Source organism: Rhyacophila brunnea, unplaced genomic scaffold, assembly GCF_057557595.1.
Source record: "Rhyacophila brunnea isolate RB1 unplaced genomic scaffold, BYU_Rbru_1.0 scaffold_19, whole genome shotgun sequence".
Classification (NCBI taxonomy): domain Eukaryota; kingdom Metazoa; phylum Arthropoda; class Insecta; order Trichoptera; family Rhyacophilidae; genus Rhyacophila; species Rhyacophila brunnea.
Genome location: NW_028232848.1, coordinates 28,931,051 through 28,956,676, shown reverse-complemented (window position 1 = coordinate 28,956,676; position 25,626 = coordinate 28,931,051).

The following is a 25,626-nucleotide window of genomic DNA, read 5'->3' as shown; positions in this document are numbered from 1 at the left end:
GGATTTCCGCCTATGCAGCCCACTGCACGTCCGAATACACGGGGATTGGTTTTATCGAAAACAATATATCGATTATACATGGCGAACTTTGACACTTTAAAAAATCGATGTATGAAACAAGCGTGTCTGTAGAATAACTCAGCGCTTCTTAAATGTCTAACTGTAGAGCCCCTAAATCTGAAAACCATCAAAGTTCCCAAAAAAAAAATACGTTAAAAAACAATAGAAATTTTTTGAAATTATAATTCTTTAAGCGCGTTTGGAAAAGTGTATTTTTGGCGTGTGACATGTAACACATAATTTATTTTTTCACACACAAATAAACACACTCGATTGGATTCGAACCACCGATTGTTCGGTTATCAGCCGAACGCACTACATTTACGCCACAGTATGATACTGCAATCGTGACGATTATACAGTATAATATTTTAGTTTAGAATTGTTCCGTTGCCTAGGCAGCGAATTCATTATTGTCGGCCATTTGCAATTCCTTACGTAAACAAACTGTTAAACGCCATAGTGGCAGTTGTTACTTTAAAAATAAAAACAACAATAAATAATTATATAATTTAGTAATATAAGTTAAAGTGTATAGAAATAAACCAACGGCGTTCCAATAAGCGGTCCTTTTTCTTGAGTGTGTAATTTAACAAGATAATTAAGAGCTAGTCGAAGAATCTGGGTTATCACAAGTTTTGTTTTTGTTTCGTTACGCCAAATATGTATAACTTCTATCGCGCGTACATAAGTACACATAACTACATACATTGAAACAAAAAGCAGTGACTTGTCAATATGAAATATATATACTTATATATTATATTTACCATGTCCGATCCTAAGAAGATCATAATATGCCCCTCCTCAGTTTGTTTTAACATATTTTTGTTTTTACGAGAAATGGATCGTAGCCACTATCTCAACCCATCTTATTAATAATACTCGTACACTCGATAAACATATAATACATCGTGTACATAGTTTTATGTAGTATTTTCTATTATTTTTTATTGTTTATAAGTAATTGTCTATAACTACTAATGATCTATTATTAGGCTTTGACGATTTATTATAATATGCTTATCGAGTGTATTATTATTAATATGATAGGGGTTTTTACTAATTAGGTTTTTTACTAACACTTCAACTATTCATAATTGGTTTGTTGTATTTTTTTTATTGTCACCCTTAACTTGATAGGTAAGTAATGGAGTTTTTACCTACTTTATTGTATCGATTTATTATATTAGCTAGAGTTAAGATGGTTCGTTGTCAGTGTGTGTTTGTCTTTGGTGAGTGTGCACAGCGCCTGAAGATGCCGAAAGGCCAAACCCGGGTCGCAAAAAACGACTCAAATGGAATAGTACAAAAATCCATTAGAATAATGTTTCATGTCATGTTGTGAACCTCTTAAACTTATAATTTGTAATGTCCACAATATGTTAAAAAATAAATTAAATTGAATTGAATACTTATTGCCCGAAGATGTCGAAAGGCGGAACCCGAGTCACTGAACATCATTCACATAGAATATTACACAACTTATAAGAATTCGAATTTAATAAGCGAGTTGATTGATGCTGATTGAATGCTATATTTAATATTTTTCTACCAAAGTTAACACCCTTTCTTATGATGCACCTACCTAATTTTTTTTACACGATTCTGCTTTATTTTTCACAAAACACTCACTCGTAAGTAAGTCAAATTTTTATTTGAAAAATCCTTTTAAGGATATAAATCTTTTGTTTGGATTCGGCAGTGATCCATCGTTAAAATTGAAAAAATGTTTTCTTTTGTTTTTATATTTCCATTTAATTTTCAATAGAAGATAATTAAAGGGATGAACAAAGCGGAACATCCTTCTCATTTTATTATTTTGGAAAAAAATATTAATTCTTACTTCGTTTACTTTGTCTATTAATAGCTTTATCATGGATTGTATATTTAAGTAAATTGAAAGAATACTCATTATTTGAAAACATCTCATGCATATACACACTAGAAAAAAATACGACACCCGACGAGATTTGAACTTGTGTCTGGTGGATTCATGCTAGTATGTTTTTTCCAATTAAACTACTGGCATCTTAGTTAATTACGACAATTTTAACTAGTAGTTGTTACATAAAATGTTTATCGAATTTCGTTATAATATTGGCTATCTGTTTTATTATATTAAATTAAGGTAGGCATGAGATGTTTTCAAATTATGTATATTCAGTATTTAAAATGTTACACTCCTAAATCGTGTGTCTTATTCGTGGAATAAAAGAAATAGTTTATTAAAATAAGAAAGAATAATCATTTATTTTTTCAAGTAGATTAAATAGAACATATTTTGTATAAATATTAAATGTACAATTAATATATATTTAATATTAATATATATTAATATGAGTAAAAAAAGTTCTGGAAGTACACTGAGTGAGCTTAGTAGAATATATCTATCGTTAAAACTAATAAAATAACGTCCACTTACGTAAGTGGAATATATCATATCTAAAGCAATTTGATTGAATACAATCATTGTAACACACTTTTTAGCTAATTCACGCATAGCAACGGTCAAATCCGTACTATATACAATCTGGAATCAATTTCACGGGAGTTTTCATTTCTCACTTTGAAGGCAATCCGGTATATGGATGTCGTACATGAAAATTTTCAACTCTCATTAGTTATGAAGCAGTTTTTTTCTATTAAAGAATACTTGTCATAATATATATATTATTATATAGTCAATTTAATTATAAATCATTTAAAAACATCAGTCACAACACAAATGTCCGTGCACAATCGTTTGTTTGAAATTAACGCACGATAGGTAGGTACCACGCATTACAGCTTTCTATAAAATACTTAAAAATTACCCCAAATAAGGTCACCTTGCTTATTTGTTAATAATTTTGCATATGTTTTCTATCTACAGCAGAATATTAAAAAATACGTGTATATATTTATTAAAACATTTTATATGTTCTCGCAATGGGCTGGATATGTCGATGGTCGAATGGACAAGCGCTGAACAAAAGTCGTCATACAGTGGTACGTACGCAAGGAGTACGCTCAAAAGTACGCCCTATAACCCGCAGATGAACTCATAAAGTTTGGTGGATGAACGTGGCAGAAAAGAACTAGGGTCCGAGGGTCGAGGGGGCCAGGGAAGGCCTTAATCCAGCAGTGGATCAACCCCGGCTGATGATGATACTAATCTAAAACACAAATAATAGTTTTTATATTATGTTAGTTGGTTAATAACATAAGTATCTTGGTTTGGACGTGGCATAATATTGCATCATTAAGGAATGTGAACTTATATATGAGAAGTATGATTAGGGATTTATTTAACGAAACATGAACGTTAAATTTTTACATTTCATATCGTGTGCGATTTCGTATTAGATAAAAGTTTCACAAAATTCTTATTGGTGTCAGAACCGACAGTTGAAAACGCAGAATAGCTAAGGCGACATACGAATAAAACGATCCAGGGTTTCTTTAGCCGACTCTCGAGCAGACAACAACTTGAGGTCAGCAGGATATCACTTGTCTGAGAAATATTATTTAAAATGTAAATTTATCCGGCCCTCGAGAAAACAAGCTTTACTTCAAGGACCCCTTTTCTGCATTTTAATTTAATGTGTCTAAGGGTGTAATATCGTTATTCTATTAATGATCAAATCTCTTTATAAATAAATACGTTGGCGGATTAGAAGCCTTTCGGAATTTATTAATTAGTTTAAAGTATACCAACCTCTCAAATTGAAATCACGATTTGTGACTATTCGTTATGTAGAAGGTGACATAGGGAAGAGTTGCCTGCTAAAATAATAAATATGATCATAATATATAATATTTGGATTATGTTGCGTCAACTCCGGCAAAACACGACAAATGCTTCACTAAACAGAAGGTTCAAATATGTGATAGATGGCATGTTTCCCCTACAAAATATTGACATACACGTCATGTTTGATATCGTTTGATGCAATACAACTTTGTATCCAATTTTCAATGTGTATGTTTACTTTAATAAAGCTTTGTGAAATAGTAAAAAAAACTTATATGCACATCAGCATTCTGTTTTTTGACTTCTCTTTTACACACAGAGAGCAGCTATGCCACGCTTCGTTTATTTATTGTAAAGGTCCCTTTTAAAAAGCTCGGTATTTTCACGCAAAGATGTAAAATGTTGAATCTCTTTTGGTTCGTAGATGAAATTTTCAATCTTTTCCCTCCTTTAAAAATTCAGAAAACTGCAGCGTACCGTGCAGAATTTTTATCACTACCTTTTATTTAGGAAACTTCCAAATATAAGAGCTGTAAATTGTTTTAAAATAGCAGAAAGCTTTCAGAGAATATTCTTATGGAATTATATTCACACCGTGGATTACGATGTCAAAAATCTTATCGAAATATATGTGCATACTTTCCGTATATATTAAAATAAAACACAATATGTAGGTGGTACTAATTTCACTTGGAACCATATTCACCATAAAAGATAACACAACTTTTTGTATTATTGTATAAATAAATGACGTAAAATAATTAATTATAATGTAATACCTTATAACAGGGAAAACAAGTTATTAGATCAGAGTTCTTTTCGATATGGAAGGCGGAAGGCGTGATATGAAAATCGAAAATCACTAAGGACACATAAATTAATATTCTTTGACTGTGGTATTAAAAACTAAAATGTGCACAAGCACAATTTTTAAATGTTTATTTTGAGAACTAAAGAAATTTGTGCCGCGGGTGGTTTTTTTAATGTGAATACATGGTACTCGTATCTATGAGATCAGTATATCAAAATACGACTGGCTTTTTTCTTACCGCATCTGACATATTGTTGTTGAAAAGAGTGTTGAAGGACTCTGCGGATGCCACATTGTCGATCACGCCTTTATTCGATTGCACCCACCGTGAGTGGAATAAAGATGCTGATCTAGACTTTAGAATCTAGATGGATGGATGTACGTTTGATGAGATTGTTCACTGAGCAAAATGAGCTTAAATTCTTTTGGCGTTCCGAACGACATATTTTTACATTGTGCTTTGTGCGGATTGATCCAAGATCATGATGCTGAGTAACTTTTTATCACAGTAATAACACTTGAAAGGTATCGATCTATGACTAGCAGGTTTTTTTTGAAAATCATAGGATGGTACGAAATTATTAGAAATATTATTAGGGTTTAGTTTTCCAGTTCATATACCTACACCTTTTTTATATTATATGGCCCTATAATGTATAGATTTAAGTGTCGCTCACTCTATTATTATTATATTCTGATATAACAGATAATCTATAATATACCAAATATATATGGCCAGCCTTTTGCATACCATCTGCATGTCGATCCAAAGCGACATATAATTTTCTTAGCTCTGGGAAAATAAATGTTCACATGGTAGGTAATGAACGCCAGAAATTAATTATGTCAGAAGCATTTTGATCTGGAAAAAGCTCATCAAATTTCATTTTACAACGTTTTTATTAGGTCGTATTCTTATTTGTCCGGTGGTTGTTTGTCCGGTACAAATCTTGCATTCGATTTTTAATTAACTTCCCGACTAGCTAGACATTTGAAACTTTTAGAATATATCAGAACACTATTCCAATGCATTTTTTTTAAATACTTTTAGCCATCTTTAAGTAGAATTAAATTCCTTTTCAGTTAATTCTGTTTTGTATGAAAAGTTATTTTGGAAGAAATCCGTAATCTAATCCACTATTATTGGTTGCTAGGAAATTATTAATATATACGTGCGTTACTATGGAAATCAATATGAGTGTCAAGATGACATTTCAGTATTTTTTCTATCAAATACATTTTTTTTGATCGTTTAGCTAGTCAAGTCAAGTTTATATGATTCAACAAAATATTTAAAAACGTTTTATATAAAAAGTTCTTTTTATCTTGTAATTATTTAATAATGAATTTGTTTTTATCAATTAGATCCATTTGTATGTTACTAGGTATTTGCATTACATTTTGTTCACTAAGTGAAAATGGGTTTATAAATGCGAGCATGCAGTTTTCTTCTTTAGCAAAATCATGAAAACGACTTTAAATGACCCTTGCAATATCTTGATTTTTAATGAATTTGGTCAAATTGCTATTATCCGCAGCACATTCTTTCTGCTCTTTCAAGTGTGGAAATTGACTCAAATCCTCATTTTATAACAGAGAGATGAACAGTTTGAACAGAATGAACTGATGCCATTTACTAAGCTAAGAAATAATTTATTCTTTCCTTGCAGTTTTCAATTTAAATCATTGATATGGCTAGTAATAGCAATGCGCCACAGTTGGCCAGTATATGCTATCAAATAGTGTATTATATTATGACAACAGATTTATTTGGTAACTGAAAATCACATAAAATTTATGACTTTCAGTACACAATAGTATCGTCGTGTTGATGCAGTTAAGTTGAACAATGAGATATGCTGATTCCGTGTCCTGAGAGAAGGAAACTTCCCCACACATCATCTGTCTCCCACTTAGTTGTACATTATTATTTTCTCGTTAACATGTCAGTGATTTCCTTCGGGAAATCTCGCCACAGATTCGATTAAGTACTAGACTGGTAAGTTGGTATGTTACCGCTAAGTAGGTGACGATTCATAACGACTGAGTGCCTATGCATTAACAATCATCATTGAGTCAATATACTTCTGTAACTACATAATATTATTATCACCTTCGAGGAGGAGGGGGGGGGGGGGGGGAGTTTCTTTCCTAGGTGCCTTTATGGATACCTCGCGTTTACTATCGAGGTTTCTTTCACGACTTTGGCACGCAAACTACTTTACTTGATGCTAGTCAAATGAAAATTGTGCCGGCTGAGAAATATGCATTATGGAAAACTATTCTTCTACCCGCATCGGGTATTACTAATTTGAATTCGGCCAGGGCCTATGAAACCGCCTTGCAAAAACCCTGGAAAATTAAAAAAATCTAAATAATAAAATTACATTTTTGTCTTGAAAATTGCTGTCTCGTTGTCAACGATGCTCTTATTTCTATGAGTCTGCGTTGGCTTGGTTCAGTCCACCGCTACTTAAAGGCCGCATAGTTTTTGATGTTAGTATCATTAGAAATAGCTATCAGCTAATAAATCTATTTAATATAACGATGGCCGTGCGGCTTAAGGGTCGGCCTATAGTGTCGTGGGTCCCAGGTTCGAATCCTGGGTCTGGCAAGTACACATATTGTTTTTCAATTTATGTATGAGTCAGAGTATGGGCCTAATAGGTTGAGCAAGTGGCTGACATCCATTTCTCGTAAAAACAAAATCTCTTAATACAAACCTCCACTTTGTGGGAGCCCATATGAGCTTATTAGGATCGGATATGGACGAAAAATAATTATAATATCATTTTAATAATGTAGATATTGCCGCCGACTTAATCGAATGCAACCACAATATGATTCTTTGGTAGCAATATAATTGGTTAATGTTGTACAATGTATTACAGTGAACAGAAGCATTTCAGGTCCGTCTACACAAGTAGTATTTCGAATCTGGATGTCGCCTCAACGTCAAGAAAACGACCATGCGGTGCCCAATCCGTTGAAATCTTCCCAATTGATGAGGGTGACGTGTTTAGATTTATTAAAAAACTTAAGCATACTCTCTCTTTGGGGCCGGATAATATCGCAACATTTTGTATTGACTTTGTCAAGGGCCCACTTTCATATATATTTATCTTGACAATGGAGACGGGTATCTTTCCGGAAGCATGGAAGATGTCGAAGGTTACTCCAGTTCACAAGAGTGTTACGGAGTCATCAGTAGAAAACTATAGGCCGGTAGCTGTTCTCTCTGCACCAGAAAAAGTTCTTGATATGATAATGCACAGCATGATTTTTCCTAGGATTGTGTCATTTATAATGAATGAGCAGCATGGATTTAGAGCAGGCCGTTCAACGGAAACAAACCTGATGGTATTTACTAATTATGTGTCATCAACACTAGATAGAGGCAGATAAATAAATTTGAGTTGATTTGAATTTAAAATCATCTGAAGCAATAAATTGATGTTTTAAAAAGAATAAAAATAAAAAATAATAACTGCGCTCAGTTCATTTGATGTTTGTACATAATGTGTCGCCTTTATATAATCAGATGTTTCCGCTCGTTTCCGATGCCGACTTTTTCACCAGACTGGAAAATTTCTGATGATTAAAATCCCATCCAACTCAAACATATTCTCACACTTGAGAAAACCCACCTGCGGAAATCTCTCACCCACGACTTTTTCCAATTACCTGAGACATTTTAAGAGAAAAATATGTAAAAAATAATTTTATCTCTTAATTCAGTCTTTTTAAATCTTTTCCGTTTCTGGATAAATATTTTTTTCATAAAAATACATAGTAAGTATACATTTGCTGCGGATTATGTTTGGGTTTATTCTCTAGCAATTAGTTCGAAAATTATCCTTGAGAATCGTATGTGAGAGCGTTTCTTAGCTCTCTGAGTTGCACTACAATTTTATCCTTGTAAATCGGAATTTACATTTAGGTCCTCTTTTAAGCTTTTATAATTTTAGAAAGATTCTTGTAGACACACGTTTTTCAAGGAATACTTCATTAGAATAATTACAATGTGCTTTTCTTTACTGTTTTTGTTTATTAATTAGCTCGAATGGAGGCGCACATTTCAATAACACGTCTAAATAGTCACCCACTGTTTTGGTTTGTGTTCGTCTGAATAGAATTAATGAATTTTCACATACAAAACAATACTTATTAAGGTTTCCATGAATGCTATATGAGGCTTGAAATTTTCAACACGAAATAAGATGTCGAAGGTTACTCCAGTTCACAAGAGTGTTACGGAGTCATCAGTAGAAAACTATAGGCCGGTAGCTGTTCTCTCTGCACCAGAAAAAGTTCTTGAGATGATAATGCACAGCATGATTTTTCCTAGGATTGTGTCATTTATAATGAATGAGCAGCATGGATTTAGAGCAGGCCGTTCAACGGAAACAAACCTGATGGTATTTACTAATTATGTGTCATCAACACTAGATAGAGGCAGATAAATAAATTTGAGTTGATTTGAATTTAAAATCATCTGAAGCAATAAATTGATGTTTTAAAAAGAATAAAAATAAAAAATAATAACTGCGCTCAGTTCATTTGATGTTTGTACATAATGTGTCGCCTTTATATAATCAGATGTTTCCGCTCGTTTCCGATGCCGACTTTTTCACCAGACTGGAAAATTTCTGATGATTAAAATCCCATCCAACTCAAACATATTCTCACACTTGAGAAAACCCACCTGCGGAAATCTCTCACCCACGACTTTTTCCAATTACCTGAGACATTTTAAGAGAAAAATATGTAAAAAATAATTTTATCTCTTAATTCAGTCTTTTTAAATCTTTTCCGTTTCTGGATAAATATTTTTTTCATAAAAATACATAGTAAGTATACATTTGCTGCGGATTATGTTTGGGTTTATTCTCTAGCAATTAGTTCGAAAATTATCCTTGAGAATCGTATGTGAGAGCGTTTCTTAGCTCTCTGAGTTGCACTACAATTTTATCCTTGTAAATCGGAATTTACATTTAGGTCCTCTTTTAAGCTTTTATAATTTTAGAAAGATTCTTGTAGACACACGTTTTTCAAGGAATACTTCATTAGAATAATTACAATGTGCTTTTCTTTACTGTTTTTGTTTATTAATTAGCTCGAATGGAGGCGCACATTTCAATAACACGTCTAAATAGTCACCCACTGTTTTGGTTTGTGTTCGTCTGAATAGAATTAATGAATTTTCACATACAAAACAATACTTATTAAGGTTTCCATGAATGCTATATGAGGCTTGAAATTTTCAACACGAAATACGCATGGAAATAATTTTCTCATATTCTATTTTAGTAGAGTAAATTAGTCTCGGCTTATCATAACTAAGAAATTTTCATTTTTGATACGTGAGGGAAGCACACAGTTTAGTTTAAGCATATTATTTTATTGTCGTAATTTTGAAGTGACCCGTTAGTACATTGACTAAATATTACATAAACATAGTGAGTAGACGATTTTTTTGTTTTATAATATTAACTTCCAACTTCTATCTTTCGTTTAGTAATAAAATTGCATTGTTCGGTTAAGTTTATTTTCCACCCAACCGTTATTAGGAAAAAGCTTGTTTCGAAATTTAACACTATTAACTTTTATCAACTGTGTGCGGGTTTAAAGTTTCCCGAGTATACTTTTAAAACAAGCGACTGGAAATTTAATTTGTCAGCATTCCCCGAGCGTGCGAAGCATTTTTCTCGGTACGATCGGTCTGTCGTACTACTGATTTGTCTCGATATGTTGTGTATATATATATAAATTGTATTTGAAATGAGATTTCTGTGATATCGATATTGCCCTTATGTTAGAGATTCCATATCTCGAACTCGAGGAGAATACTCGGTTTATTAAAGTTTATTGAGAAATTTACGAGCGATGTCTCTATATATTAATTCACGAGAGCTGATCTATTAATTAAAATAAAATTTGACTCCAGCAATAGTAGAATCCACGCGCGGCAGATATGAAATGTTTGCAGGGGTGGAAATATTATATAGCACATCACACATAAATAGAAAATAAATACATAAATTATTGAATATACATACATACATATGTGGGAGGTCACAATTACTGTGGGAGTCATGGTGTTGTGGATGAGGAAGTCAAGATTTGGTGGTTGCTCTGATGGATGAAGGAGCGAGTTTTATTTGCAGTGTAAATAATCAGTACAAGAGTTATGTTACCGTAGTCATGTTACAATACTTATGATACTGTTCCGAGGTCCGAACTCGTTAGAATGAGATGTTGTGCGGAGCGATGTAGAGTCTGAGATACTAACTTATATTCGAGTGACATGTCCAATGAATTATGATCCGCTATTTATTGATGTACTCACAATCAAAGTAATATCTCGAAAAGAATATTTTGGAAATAAATATTATAATTGAGTCAGTATAAGGAGTTTGCGTCATCGGATAAAGCTGACTTTGAAAATTGGATATCGCGGAAACAATCATTGCAATCAGCTATTTACTGAGTTTGAAATAATTGGACACTGCGGGGAAATGGATAGTTAATATCGCCGATCAATATGCTGACACGGATTGAGTTGTTTTCCCCTATACATAATTTGTAATACCTCAGAAACATAACTATTAGAAAAAAATATTTGCGCCGAGCGGGACTCAAAATCTGTGAACCTTATATTTAACAACGAATGTTATATTCATAAATCTTGTGCTTTATAAATACAGTGAGTAAAAAAATTGTTCCATTACATTCAAATTGTTAGCAAGTTTTGTTAAAACTAAAATTTGTATAGATTCTGAAATCGTGTAGGAAACCTAAATTGTATTTTTTTTTAAATTATGTTCGAATAGCGACATCCCATGTCGATAATATTTAGCAAAGAAAAAGCAAACATTTTTATTTTGAGATAAATAGCTTTCCGATTTAATTTTTAAGTATTGTTTTTTCATACTATTCCTCTATTATAGATATTTTCCAAGAAGCTCTCTGATTAGCCATCAGTATTTAGTAATGATTAATTAATTGTATGTTATGCATGATTAGTTCGAGCTTTTGGAAATAAAATTAACGTTCTTATTTAAACTCTTTCACAAAATATTTATAAGTAATTGTTTGATTGAACGGAATTAAATCAACTAATACATTGACTCATTTAATAAACATTAAACGAGCCATTATTTGGGAAACATCCCATTGCGAATTCCCATATTATTCGACATGTTTCATTATTTTCATTTCACTCTTTAAATGAGTGACTTATTTTCAATAACGATGGATTATTTTAATAGTACACTTACAATAGTATAGGAAATCGTTGTTACAACCTAAATATCCCTGTTAAGCAAAATATTAATACAACATTCCATCTTTACCTCTGAACTATTGGTAAACATACAATATACCTACCGTACCATGAGAATAATCATAGACCGAACGAAGGGTCAAAATAGATCAAGGCAAGATCCCTTTAGCGAAAAATACAAATGAATATTTCCACATTTGTAAACCAATAATAATATCGTTTCGGAGACGGAGCTTCTCATCCTATTTTTGATTTACTTGAAAACGTTATTTTTTTTTTAATTCTGTGTTCTAATTTATTTATTTATTTGTTAGTTATATATGGCTGCTTTTATTATTTTACGTAATATAAATAAAAACCTTATTTCTCTACAAAATTTAGTTTCCACGGTAACACATAAACATAATGAACATAAATCAAGTCATTTCGTAATGTAGGTTCACTTTTAGCAAGCTTCACACTAATGATTTGAAAATAAAAAAAATTCGGGCCGCATTGAAATAAAAAAAAAAGACTTAAGTACTTTAGTGTTACAAGCCATATTTATATAATAAATCTTCTTTATTAAAATTAACAGTCACTTAAAATCGAATATAATAGTACAGAAATAGTCAAGATAAAACGCCCAAATAAGTGGGAATTTTTTTTTAATTTGCTAAAATTATTTTGCTAACATCAATCAGTATGTTATTTTTTACAGCGTTTTTATAAGCTCGTATTCTTGTTTGTCCCGTACAAATTTTGCAATCGATTTTTAACTAACTTCCCGACTAGCTAGACATTTGAAACTTTTAGAATATATCAGAACACGATGCCAATGCATTCTTTTAATACTTTTAGCCATCTTTGAGCAGAATTGAATTCATTTTCAGTTTATTCTGTTTTGTATGGAGAGTTATTTCAGAAAAATCCGTAAAAAGTAAAAGACTATTATTGGTTGCTACGGAGGTGGTCCTAGCAACTAAATTATTAATATATACGTGCGTTACTATGGACATAAAATGAAATGTTAAAATGACATTTTAGTATTGTATATTTGTTTGTTTTTTATTTACTTCATATCAAGTACAAGGTTGAGCATATTTGAGCATAATAATTTAATAAAAAATTTAAAAACGTTGTATATAAAAAGTTATTTTTATCTTGTAATTATTTCTCTATAGTTTCTCATCGTCTTGGATTTGCCATCAATTGTTATCATTTTGTAAAACATCATATTGTTAAACAAAAAGTTCACAATATCAATTTTTCTAGTGATAGTCCAAACTCTTTTAATAGTATGGTGCAATTTACCGTTCATCTTTGACGACGTATATTATATATAAGCCAAGATCCTGGCAGTGCAGATTGCGTGGCACGTAGGAAGAGGAAAACCGGGAATTATTGTACAAGTTTTATATATATAAATAATGCAACGCTTTCACGACGTACTTACCCTGTTTGACTTCTGTTTCCGTATTATGTCGAAATTATTCTGCGTTTGTGTTATTAGGCCGACGCCGTTTTCATCGTAACGGGCTTGGTGAGAGTATCTCGCTAAATGTGAAAAGACTGTCAAGGAATATATTGTGTTTATATTTTGGTTTTTTTTATTTACTTATAACGCACCATGTAAATAATTTAGTAATACGATAAAATTGAAATCATATGTATAATAATAAGCGATCAAATATCTATTATATCAAATTACTCTGCAGTAATATATTCCCAGCGAATCCATTTCCAGCAAACAATCTTAGCTAAATCAGCAAGTTGTTTGGCGACATAAAATACGGTATATTATTACATATCACAGCACATTATACCAATACGGTGTTTTAGCTGAATAATCATTTTTATAGTATCATATTTTCGTATATTTGTAATAACAAATAATATTTCTTTTCGCTACTCAATTTAAAACGCTGATTCTATAATTAGTCCTATATGATTATCTACCAGAATTTTATGTTAATGTGTTACTTTTATTGTATAAATAACGAAGAATAATTTATCTCAATGTCACTCAAATCCAAGTACTTAGCTCGTAACTATCATTGTATAATATACTATTGTACCGATACGCTGCTAATAAATCTCACCCTGCTACATCGTAGACTTCATTATCATCAACCGCAACCTACACATCGACACCACACTAGTGACCCAACAGATACTTAGACTTTTTTTATATTCGACGAATCTATTAATTTTGAAGTTAGATTCTGTCCAAATAAATCTAAATGTTCCATAATATTTAAATTTATGATATTGGAAGTCATAAACATAACGCCACATAAAAATCTATAAATGAAAACTTACATATAGTAATCGTATGTTCTAAAGAAGCAAGCATGTACAACCCATCATGGGGTGGTTTATGTCAACCGCACGATAAGAACTCATCGGATTTGCGTATATGTAAAAAAAATCGGTTCGTGTACCTACTTATCTACGCGCGTTAGAAGTTATACTTCTTTGGCGTAACAAAACAAAAACAAAACTTGTGGTAATCTAGATTCTTCGACTAGCTAATGGAACAATTCTACTATCAAACTTGCGTTTGTATACAGCTGACTGATTTGCAGCTAACTTCATACTTTTGTAACGTCTCAATTTCACTCTACGAAACGCCCCAAAAGAAGTTTAACTTCAAAAAAAAAATACTCTATGCTTACATTAAAATGTTGAAGGGGAATCATTACCATTTCTATTTATATTTCCCCAGCTAGCTTACGTGAAAGATCTTATCAAATTGATTCATATTTATCACTCATGACCTGCCGCAGGAGTAAATGAGAAAGAGTGTATGTGAATCCCCGCGCTTTAAACTGATACCTAGTTACCCCTTGCAGTCGAGCGGGATAATACTTTGACGACGAATGCAATGAGTTTCTAAAATAAGATTAAAACTTATCTTCACCACGAATTGGAAATTGAACATTTCTTTGTGATGTTAATGATATTTTTTTCCATATTTCCTATTATTGTGATGGCAGGTTTGATTGGTTGTATAATTATGTACTATTAACATGATAATTAGAATTATTTCATACCTTTCGAAAATAATGTAAATTATATTTTGCTATACGTTTTATATTATAAGAACTGTTACATTCCCAAATGGTCCCCCATTTGGGGATGTCTCTGTGAATCTGGAGAGGCCCAAATCGATATCAAACCAACAAATCGTGGGTTGATTACGAAAATAAATAATATTAAACCGGCAACGTTGTATATGGTTGCCGGCGAAATTTCATATTGGGGAACTCCGCATTGTGTTTTGTTTTGGGCGCAGCAGAACGTGGCCGGCTACCAGACAGAAAACACTGTTCGCTCGCGCTACGCACATTTCGTCCTCCGTAAAATAAATTATATAAAATGTAGTAATCTATTATATATTAACATCAAATAAACTCGTCGTTTCCATCATAATTCCGGTGTATTAATTGTCCACCTTCAAGTCCTAAAATCCAGACGAAAAACTATACTAAAAAAAATAAAAGTGACAGCTTGCTACTCACTTTAAAAAATGAAGGGAAGTGATAGAACGTGAATTGGAATTTCCACTATTTTTTGTATTATTAAAAAACTGTTACAGTAAACTCAAATACCTGTTATTTCATAATTTTAAATCTCAGGGTTTTGTTATCGATCTTGATTCCAGCCCTACGATTCACGGATGAAACAGACAGTATCCACCACAAAGGTTGCAGAATAAAGAAAAACTTGGAGAATAATGATCCAAAATCCCGTAGTAGGTACCTATTCCCTGAAATATTAGGATCCACAATCATGAGGGTGTAACGAGGTAGAAATGTTGTAACATAATTGAATCCATATAATATAGAGATGATATATTTAAGTTTGAGCTTTAAATAATGTTTTCTCATAGGATTTCAGTAGCCTATATTCTATTATAAAAATACTGTACACTATAAATTTTTTTTTACTCGATCCTTTTGAATGGTGGTATATTAAAATAATAAAGATAAATAATTAAATAAACATACCACAATTATGTGAATACGTTCATTTAAAATTGTAGTGGGCTTAATTAGTGCGCCAGGCTACCTTCGGGCTTATAATGCTGGTCCTTTCTCGAATTGCATTATTTTCCCAAGACTAGCTACTGCATGAATGCTCTTGTTTTCTACTCCTGCATATTTGAATGCACTTCCTGTTAAGGACTGTATGTGCTAGACTGCACTTCGTTCGGTATTCCGCATTGAGGCCAGCGCTTTTGCTTAACTTTCTATTTAAATAGAAAACAAAAACATTTTAATATTCGCATACACTTCCCAGGAAAATGTTAAATGCTTCATGTTAAATTGAATATAAAATATACCCGTTTCGCGAATTAAAATACATAACATTAATATATTAAAAAATAGTTTTCTAAAAGATAGAAGATAAATTCCGAGTATAAATAAATACGTATTCCAAAACCACTCGTAAAATTATTATACAAAATATTCTACCACTCGGCTTTAATATTATAAATGTATAGAATTACCGAAGGATGTGTTGTTGTTCACAATATTATAATTCTTAGAATAGCTCATGTTAAATAGAGTATTTTATATAGAGTAATTTCTGGAAAAACAAACGTTTAATATATATATATATGTAACGGAGGCCTGTGATAAATACGGTCTCAATCTGAACATTAAAAAGACAAAATACATGAGTGTAAGTAAGTCCCATATAGATGACAGAACGTCCCAGTGAATGGAGTCCCATTAGAGAGAACACATTCCATTATATACTTGGGTTGCACTCTGGATGATGACTGGAACCATACCACGGAATTAAGATGCCGAATCGAGAAAGCCAGGGTGGCGTTTACTCGTCTAAAAAAAGTATTGTGTAGCCATGATATACACCTGGGAATCAGAACGAGAACGGTGAGATGCTACGTCTTCTCGGTCCTCTTATATGGAGTAGAGGCTTGGACGCTCACAGAAACGATTCTCAAAAAACTTGAAGCTTTTGAAATGTGGGTGTATAGGCGCATGCTTCGTATCAGCTGGAAGGACAAAGTTGCAAATGTCGAGGTGATGTCAAGGATGAAAAAGACCAAAGAAATAGTCAAACTAATAAAAACCAGGAAACTGGCATACTTTGGCCACATCATGCGGCATCCCGAGAAGTATCGCCTTCTACATCTCATCATTCAAGGGAAGATCTCCGGTAAGCGAGGCCCTGGTAGAAGAAGAACGTCCTGGCTTAAAAACCTCAGGGACTGGCTTGAGCTCAGCACTCCAACCTTATTCAGAGCAGCGACGGACAGGGGCCAAATGGCCAAATTCATCGCCGACGTCTGATAACGAATATGGCACACAAAGAAGATATATATCTATTATTTTCCAAATCGTCAATATTTTTATTCTCTCTTGATTCTGAAGCACTGCTGTATCATGCAGTCCATCGGGCAGTTTAATCAGGGCCAACGTTAACACAATTTGATAAGCATTTCATGTAAGAACCACTAGTTAAATTCGTCATAATTAAGTAGGGTAATCGTAGTTTAATTGGTAAAGCACATTGTGCGCGAATCCAGTAGTTACAGGTCCAAGTATCGGCGGGGGTCGTTTTTTTTTATTGCAAAAAAAGATTTTTTTCTAGTATGTACCTATATGTCTGAAATGATTTCAAATTACGTATAATATTCAATATACCTATAGAATGTTACATTTTCAATTGTTTATGTCATGAGCTGTTGTAGTGGTAAAAAACATTTATATCGATGGCCTAATGTTAATATCCCGTAAGTGACTTTTTAAAAATTGTGCAGGAAGCTTAAAAACTAAATGTTTAATATCCCGTATCTGACTGTTGATAGTTCACACATGTTGTAACTACATAGCATGCCAATAACCCGTAACGTAAAAAGTGGTAAATCAAAGCACATAACGCCTAATATAATGATAACATCCAATAAAATGTGATATCTATATATATAAAACAAAGTCGGGTTAGTTACACCATTTATAACTCAAGAACGGCTGGACCGATTTTTATGATCTTTGATTTGTTGGATTTGTCTCCGCCCCGAATAGCAGAATAACTATTAAAACATTGGATAAATCACGGATAAAATAAATTATGAAGAAGATTAATTTTCTCATACATTTTGTATGGAAGGACTTTTGACTGACATCGATGAATTTGAACGATGAAAACCTCGCGCATTCGAAAATAAAAGAAAATCACAAAAAATTTAAATCTGTATACAACGCCATCTCTGATACATGACAGAAACAATAAAGAAGAAACAAACAAACAAAAGAAAGAGTGATAATCGAAATGTCTAACTGTCAATGGTGTAGTGTGCCCAACATTTCGTGCTTCATGTTAACAGCTCAATTTGCTTGAAAACGATACTCATTGGGATATGACAATCGCTGAAGCAATTGTTTCTGCATCTCCAAGTCAGATACGCACATTATTTGATATCATTGTTTCGACATGCTTCCCATCGAATCCACCTGAACTGTGGAACAAGTGAAAGAATGACATGTCAGAAGACATTTTACATCGAATTTGTGTCAGTTCAGGAAATCCCGATCTCGAGGTGAATGAGGAGATACATAACCAGGCTTTGCTTTTGATCGAATACATGTGTTACCTCATGTGCGGCAGTTTTTTAGTCAAGTTAGGAATGCCAACGCCACATCGTGGAATGAACGACGCTTTCAATCGAGAATTGGAACGTGATCGTGAATATGATCGAGATGCATTGAACTAATCAGTTCGAACGAATGTACCACTATTGAACCCTCAACAGAAGGAAGTGTACGATACGTTAATGAAGACAATTGATTATGGAAATGGTGGCTTATTTTTCCTCGACGCGCCCGATGGAACTGGGAAGACATTCCTCATGTCATTTATTTTGGCTACTGTTCGTGCGAGATCCGAAAATGCTGTAGCAGTTGCTTCTTCTGTGATAGCGGCCACGTTGTTAGAAGGATGCCGAACGCCTCATTCAACGTTGAAATTTCCGACTGAAAAACCGACATGCGACATTGTGAAATACTCAGCAATGGCCAAAGTTCTGTTAGCATGTAATATCGTCACCTGGGATGGATGCACAATGGTGCACAAACGCGCATTGAAAGCACTCAATCGAACTATGAAAGATCTGCGCAATGACTCAAGAAGTTTTGGAGGCGCAATGATTCTACTATCTGGCGATTTTCGCCAGACACTACCAGTCATTCCAAGATCGACCGCTGCTGATGAAATAAATGCTTGCCCCAAATCATCGACTCTGTGGTACTATGTGAAGACACTTCAGCTGATGACAAACATGCGAGTTGCATTGCTAAACGATCCATCTGCCAAAGATTTCTCCAAGCAATTGCTGACTATCGGTAACGGCCGTGTTCCTGTTGATAAATCGAGCGGATTGATTTCGATTTCGCTGAATTTTTCCAATTACGTCTTAACTAAGGACGAACTCATCAACAAAGTGTTACCGAACATCATTGCTAATCACAAACATGACAATTGGTTGAGTGAACGAGCATTCTTGCGGTAAAGAACAAAGATGTGGATCACTTAAACTTCACAATTCAAAATCAAATCGTTGGTCCACTGCATTCCTTCAAATCTATCGACTGTGTAACAAACGAAGACGAAGCAACCAACTATCCAACTGAATTTTTAAACTCATTGGATCTGCCTGGCTTGACAGCGCACAATTTACGATTGAAGGTTAGCTCGGTAGTCATCATTGAATTGAAATTGAATTACAATATGTGAATTTACCAGACCCAGGATTCGAACATGGGACCCTCGACACTATAGACCGGCGCTTAATCCACGCGGCCATTGTGTGTGTACAGTTCAATATAATTAAAATAATTTTCATTTTGATTTGATTTTTGCACATTTATTGAACTTATTCATTTTGAGTATTCATTTTAACTTAATAAAAAACTGAATTTAATTCAGCTAATAAGTTAACACAAGATTATTGATTCTGAGGCGGTACGAAGTTTGCCGGGTCAGCTAGTATTTTAATATATAAAAATAAGCATCAAAATTTGATATATGTATTACTTAGTGTTTTACCTTTTAAATAATTCGAAAGTAACATTTTGAAGCTGAATTCAACATACGTCATGCACCACGCTTGACAGCTTAGAGGCCAGATAGGGCTATAAACATGTATATTCCTGCAATGTTAAGATACTGGAAATTACTAAAATGGCTGTATCATTTTTGTTAAAATAACTACATACAGTGGAATTTCGCAGGCGATGGGCAGTATTTTTGTTGTAATCAGTGGCGGCTCGTGGATATTATATTTGGGGGTGCTGCGGTTGATTAAAAATAAAAATAAATGATTATTTGGATTATATTTTACTATTAAGATCAAAATTATTAAAATAAATATTATAAGTGTTTTTATTTCATTATTAAATTTATTCTTCTGCCTTTTTTCCTTGAAAGAAGATCTATCACCTTTTAGTTGCTCTCGACATCTGTTGCGACTCGCGCCGCGCGTCGCTACTAGCTCAAAGCCGCTGTCCCAACAACGTTCACAACACGGAAATACTGTCTAAGCGGTAGCACCAGACTAAGCTCTGAGCGGCGAGACCCGCTCTCCGCGCCCCTCCTTCGCATATTCAAGCATATTCTATTGAAAATTTTATTGCATAAAATCACGCGATGCATCACTTTCATTGCGGTTGTGATAATTATTATTAGATGTATCGGTGCGCGGGCAAGCTTAACACGCTTAAATAATATTGATATTTTCATATAATATACATTAATTTATGTATATTACAATATTACATTTTTCCCAATTTGCTTAGGGATGCTACAGTTCCGCAGTGCATATGGACAAGCCGCCACTGCTTATAATTTATATTTTAAAATAAATAAATAAACCGAAAAGTAGGTAAGATAAACTAATTTTAATAGTTGTTTTGTTTGTGATTGATTCTGCATTATTTATTCTTCTGTTAACTGGCTTAATGACTTAAGTTTTAATAATATTTCTGCTCCGTGTTCAAACTTCAAACGTCATACGTTCATCATTAATTACGCACGCTAGTTTCAAAGCTCTCAGCGTACACCGGGAGCCGTATTATTCCACACATTGATGATGCGTTCCGCGCAAGTTCACTCGGCTAGCTGAAACAACTAGAATATACAACATACATAATACATACACAGCCTAGTGCAAAATTAAAATGGGTTTTCCTTCTTTTAGTCCAGCACGGAATATTTGAATACGTGTATTAATTATGGCGCTAAGTACCAAAATAATAAAAAACTGACATTTTTATAGAAAAATGTTCTACATACCAACGCCAATAACTTCAACTATAGTCTAAGTGCCTCAAGCAAGTCAAAAAAATACAGCAAAATAATTAAACCTGTCGACGTTGTAAGTCCGTTGGCGTATTTTATTTATAATGGTGTAAGTAGCACTGAAATGGTCAACGGCATTCAATATAAAATAGCTGACGATGGTGTGTTGACACTTGCGAGTTCTTAATAACTAAAATTATAGAAGCTGCCGTGATTGCTTCACACTGTAAAACTACATTTTTCAAAAGGTCTGCTTCATGAAATTTTACTGCAATGACTCGGTATTTTGTAACTACAGGCAATACTACTTTTTGGTACTTAGAGCCTTATTTAATACACGTATTCATTTTATGGCATATTACAATTATTATTAATGAGATTTAACGCGTTGCAGTTTTGACCGTTGGATCATGCAGTGTTTCCCAAACTGTCGACATCTGTGTACACCTTCTATAATTAACATAATACTGAGTACCCTCGTCAAAAAAAATGTATATACTTTAATAATAATCAAAATATATTTATTTTTTAGTACATAAACAAAATAATAATAAACGAAAAATGAAATTGATTCGTGATAAAATATAAATTAAATAAATAAAAGTTATATCACAAATAACATTCATTATAATCAATTATAAGGATGAAATTGTTTATGTTGAGACAGATCATTCCCTGGTTATTAATTTTAATCTGAAACGCGGTCCACATCCAAAAGTCTATTCCTTGTTTTTGACTTAATGTCTACAAATGCTGAAAAAGCAACTTCACATAGATATGAAGTTGGAAAATGCAAGATGTATTTCAGGACTTTCTCTGTTAAAACTGGATACACATGTTGCATTTGCAACCAGAATGATGTCGTTAAAGTACACTCCTTATATTTATTTTTCAAGAATACGTCTGAAGCTAATTCCAACAATTGCTCTTCTTCCGCATGTGATAAACCTTCTAGCATGGATGATGTTGTATTGATGTCGTAAAGCCCGGTGCAGCGAGTACCCCCACCAAACTCTTCCCGTACCCCAGGGTGTACACGTACCACACTTTGGGAAACACTGGATCAAGGATCGAATATATCGGTGGCTGTATTAAATTCATCTATAGTTTTTTTTATTGTCTGTTCTATTAATCTGATGTGGATTTTGGCTCCCTCATGTAGAGGTTTCCTAATATATATAATTTTGAAAAACACTTTCTGAGAGAATATATTATAACCAATAGAAAAAATCTTTTTTGAAAAAAAGTAAGCCAACCCGACGGGGAATCGAACCCCGTATCTCCCAGGTTTACGCTCTATCCGTGCATTACCACTATGCTACGAGGTGACATACTAATTGCGATAAATTTTAACTATTGGTCAATTTTAATACCTACTTATCAGTGCTCTTCCAAATCAAGCTACTTTGGCAATCGATTTTTGTTTCTTAAATCAAAGTAGGTAACTATTTACTTATTACTTTGATTACTAACCGACGTCGTAGAATTTCTCCAATATTTTTTAGATGTAACTACTTGCACTTGCTAATAATTTATAATTAACTATTTCTTTTATTCAACGAATAATTCACAAGATTTAAGAATATATCATTCTGATTATTGAACATATATAATTTTGAAAAACACTTTCTGAGAGAATATATTATAACCAATAGAAAAAATCTTTTTTGAAAAAAAGTAAGCCAACCCGACGGGGAATTGAACCCCGTATCTCCCAAAAAAGATTTTTCTCTTGATACGCAAGAAACAGAAAATATTTATATCAATTATGAATGTATGTTAATTGTTATTATTTGATTTGACTGTCTTCTGAAATTAAAAAAATAGTTTGGCGAAATATCCGCAAGGAATATAGGTCCTAGTTATAACGATTAAACATACACAATTTGAAAACACCTGATAAATATAATAACCACGAGAAAAAATCTTTTTGAAAAAAATACGACACCCAGCAGGTTTGAGCCTGCGCCCCCCGCGATTTGTGACCATGTTCCCTTACCACTATGCTATACTACGTGTCCTATCTAATTGCAATGAAGTTATCTAATATCGTAGTATATTCTTGGGTTTCCACCGTGTCTCCTTCTTCCTTCTTTATTCGACATTTCGGGCTCGTTACAGAGGCCATTATCAAGAGATGATATGTTTTATGACGGTGGAAACCCAAGAATATACTACGATAAAAAACAACCGTGAAAGCCTCAAACATTATAAGTTATCTAATGGTTTTTAAAATACTCTCTGAAGCGCTTTCTAAATTGCGTTACCTGTGTTATATATATTCAATAATTATTAATGTTACATTGTGATAATCTTCGTTGAAAAATAAATAGTTTATTAAATAATATAAGGACTTACATATAGTTAAAGTAATATTTGTAAAACATCTGATATCCTAGGTTGAGATAGCTCAAGAGTACCCAAAACAGACACTGCATTACCTCTTTGGATTTCAATAATTCAAAGCGACGATCGATATCAGGCACCATCTTCTAAAAATAAGGTCACTAGCAGCGTGGTCAACTTTACTTATCGTTTCTCTTGTCAGATCTAGCATATATCGGTAGGCACATTAGCTTGCAAAAAATGCATCTAGCTTATGGCGTTTTTATTAGCGTTTTTGATGTCTTCAGCAGCTTTAAACGTGCTGAAAATAAGCTAGATATTTAGTTTATTTATTCAGATATTTAATGAAGATAGGTCGGTACTTGAGAAATAAAGTAACACAATGAAACAATATGAGCATTCTTGGCGTTATAGTAATATAATGGTTGGTATCAGATTTTTTTAATGTGTGCTTTGACATGTGGCATCGCGACGATTATCGGGGATTCCACTCTCTGGTATTATCTAATTATTACTTACCATAGGTACTTAGTCAGATTAATAAATTATCTTTTGTCAATTTTGAAATGAGTTTCTGGGAAAATGTGGTGTGTTTTTTTGCACGTTTTTTCGATAAGTAAAATAATAAAAGGTCAGTATTGAAATTTTATTTTCACAAATTTAGCATTTTTTCTTGCCAAATAGCTTGTTTTCGTACCCCGTCTAGCATATTTTTATCAACGACCTAAACGCATCGAAAAATAATTTACGATATAGATACATATATTATATTTTATGATAATTATAAATTTAGTTATAAATGTGGCTTAAATATAAACCCTCTAGCATTATAAATTAATCAATACACGCCCTGGTTCGTTAGAAACTAATCGCCTTAAAATTGTAGTACCCATTTCTGTTTAATTTTTTTTTGAGGAACTTTAATATTGTCCATAACGATGGAGCGCCTCAAGCAGCTCAACTTTTAACAGCCATTTTCTGGAACTACAGACTGACTTGTACAGTAAAGTCCCTCCGGGGAATTACGCTTAATCCTTCTATTCAAAATCTGACTATAATTCCTGCGAAACTTAGAAATAATAGCTTTTAAAAATATTTCTCTGGAGCTGAGATTTTTTTAGATTAATAAAATTATTATTGTAATTAGACTTGTCGGGATTTCTATACAAAAGTCGACAACGTAAATATGTTATATTCACCTTTTTCGTAATCCCAAGAAATATTAAAATTATAGTTCACTAAAAGAAAAAATATCGCACTGACAAAATTCACCGTAAATTTTCATTCAAATGTTTTGTTTACCATTGTATTATTAAACGTTACTAAAGTATGGTGAAACTTATAAGTAAATGCACAATCATTATTGATTTGTTATTTCATTGTTTATAATTTTATGAAAATCCGCGCATAACTAAGCATATTCTTGGTGTGATTTCTTTATCTCGCTGCAGATTCAAAGTGTAGAAGGCAAACATAGGTAAGGTCTCTACATTTCCTTCAGTCCATTACTACGTCCTTCGCCTCTTACCATGTTTAATTTTCAGTGCGTATATTATTTTTGTGGCATCGGAGGATGTTAGGAAGACTATAGGCATATATTTTTTATTATAACCTAACCTACCCAAAAGTTTTGCAAAATTCACATATCGTTTTTCAATGCGTGTTTGGAGTCTGAGTACGAACCTAATACGTTGAGAAATGGCTAACATCCATTTCCCGTCGTTTCGTGGAGGCCCATATGATCCTCTTAGGATCAAACATGGTGATGTTATGTAATGTAATGTAAACGTTGGCAAAAGGTAAGTCTTTTAAAAATCATATTTATTTACTTACTTACATTTTTTCAATTTACTTTTGTGATCATTAAACGTTGTACCTATAACAAGAATGCCTAATCATTTCGATAACCACATACAAAAACGATACAAAAGTTGTTTTCGCAATCCATATAATTAGTAAGTAAATGGTAACAAACAATGGTAAAGTTTAATAGGTATAGTTAGAACATTCATCAGAAAACATCAGGTGATACTATTAAAATTTAATAGGTACGTCAAGATTATTCATATTGTGTAT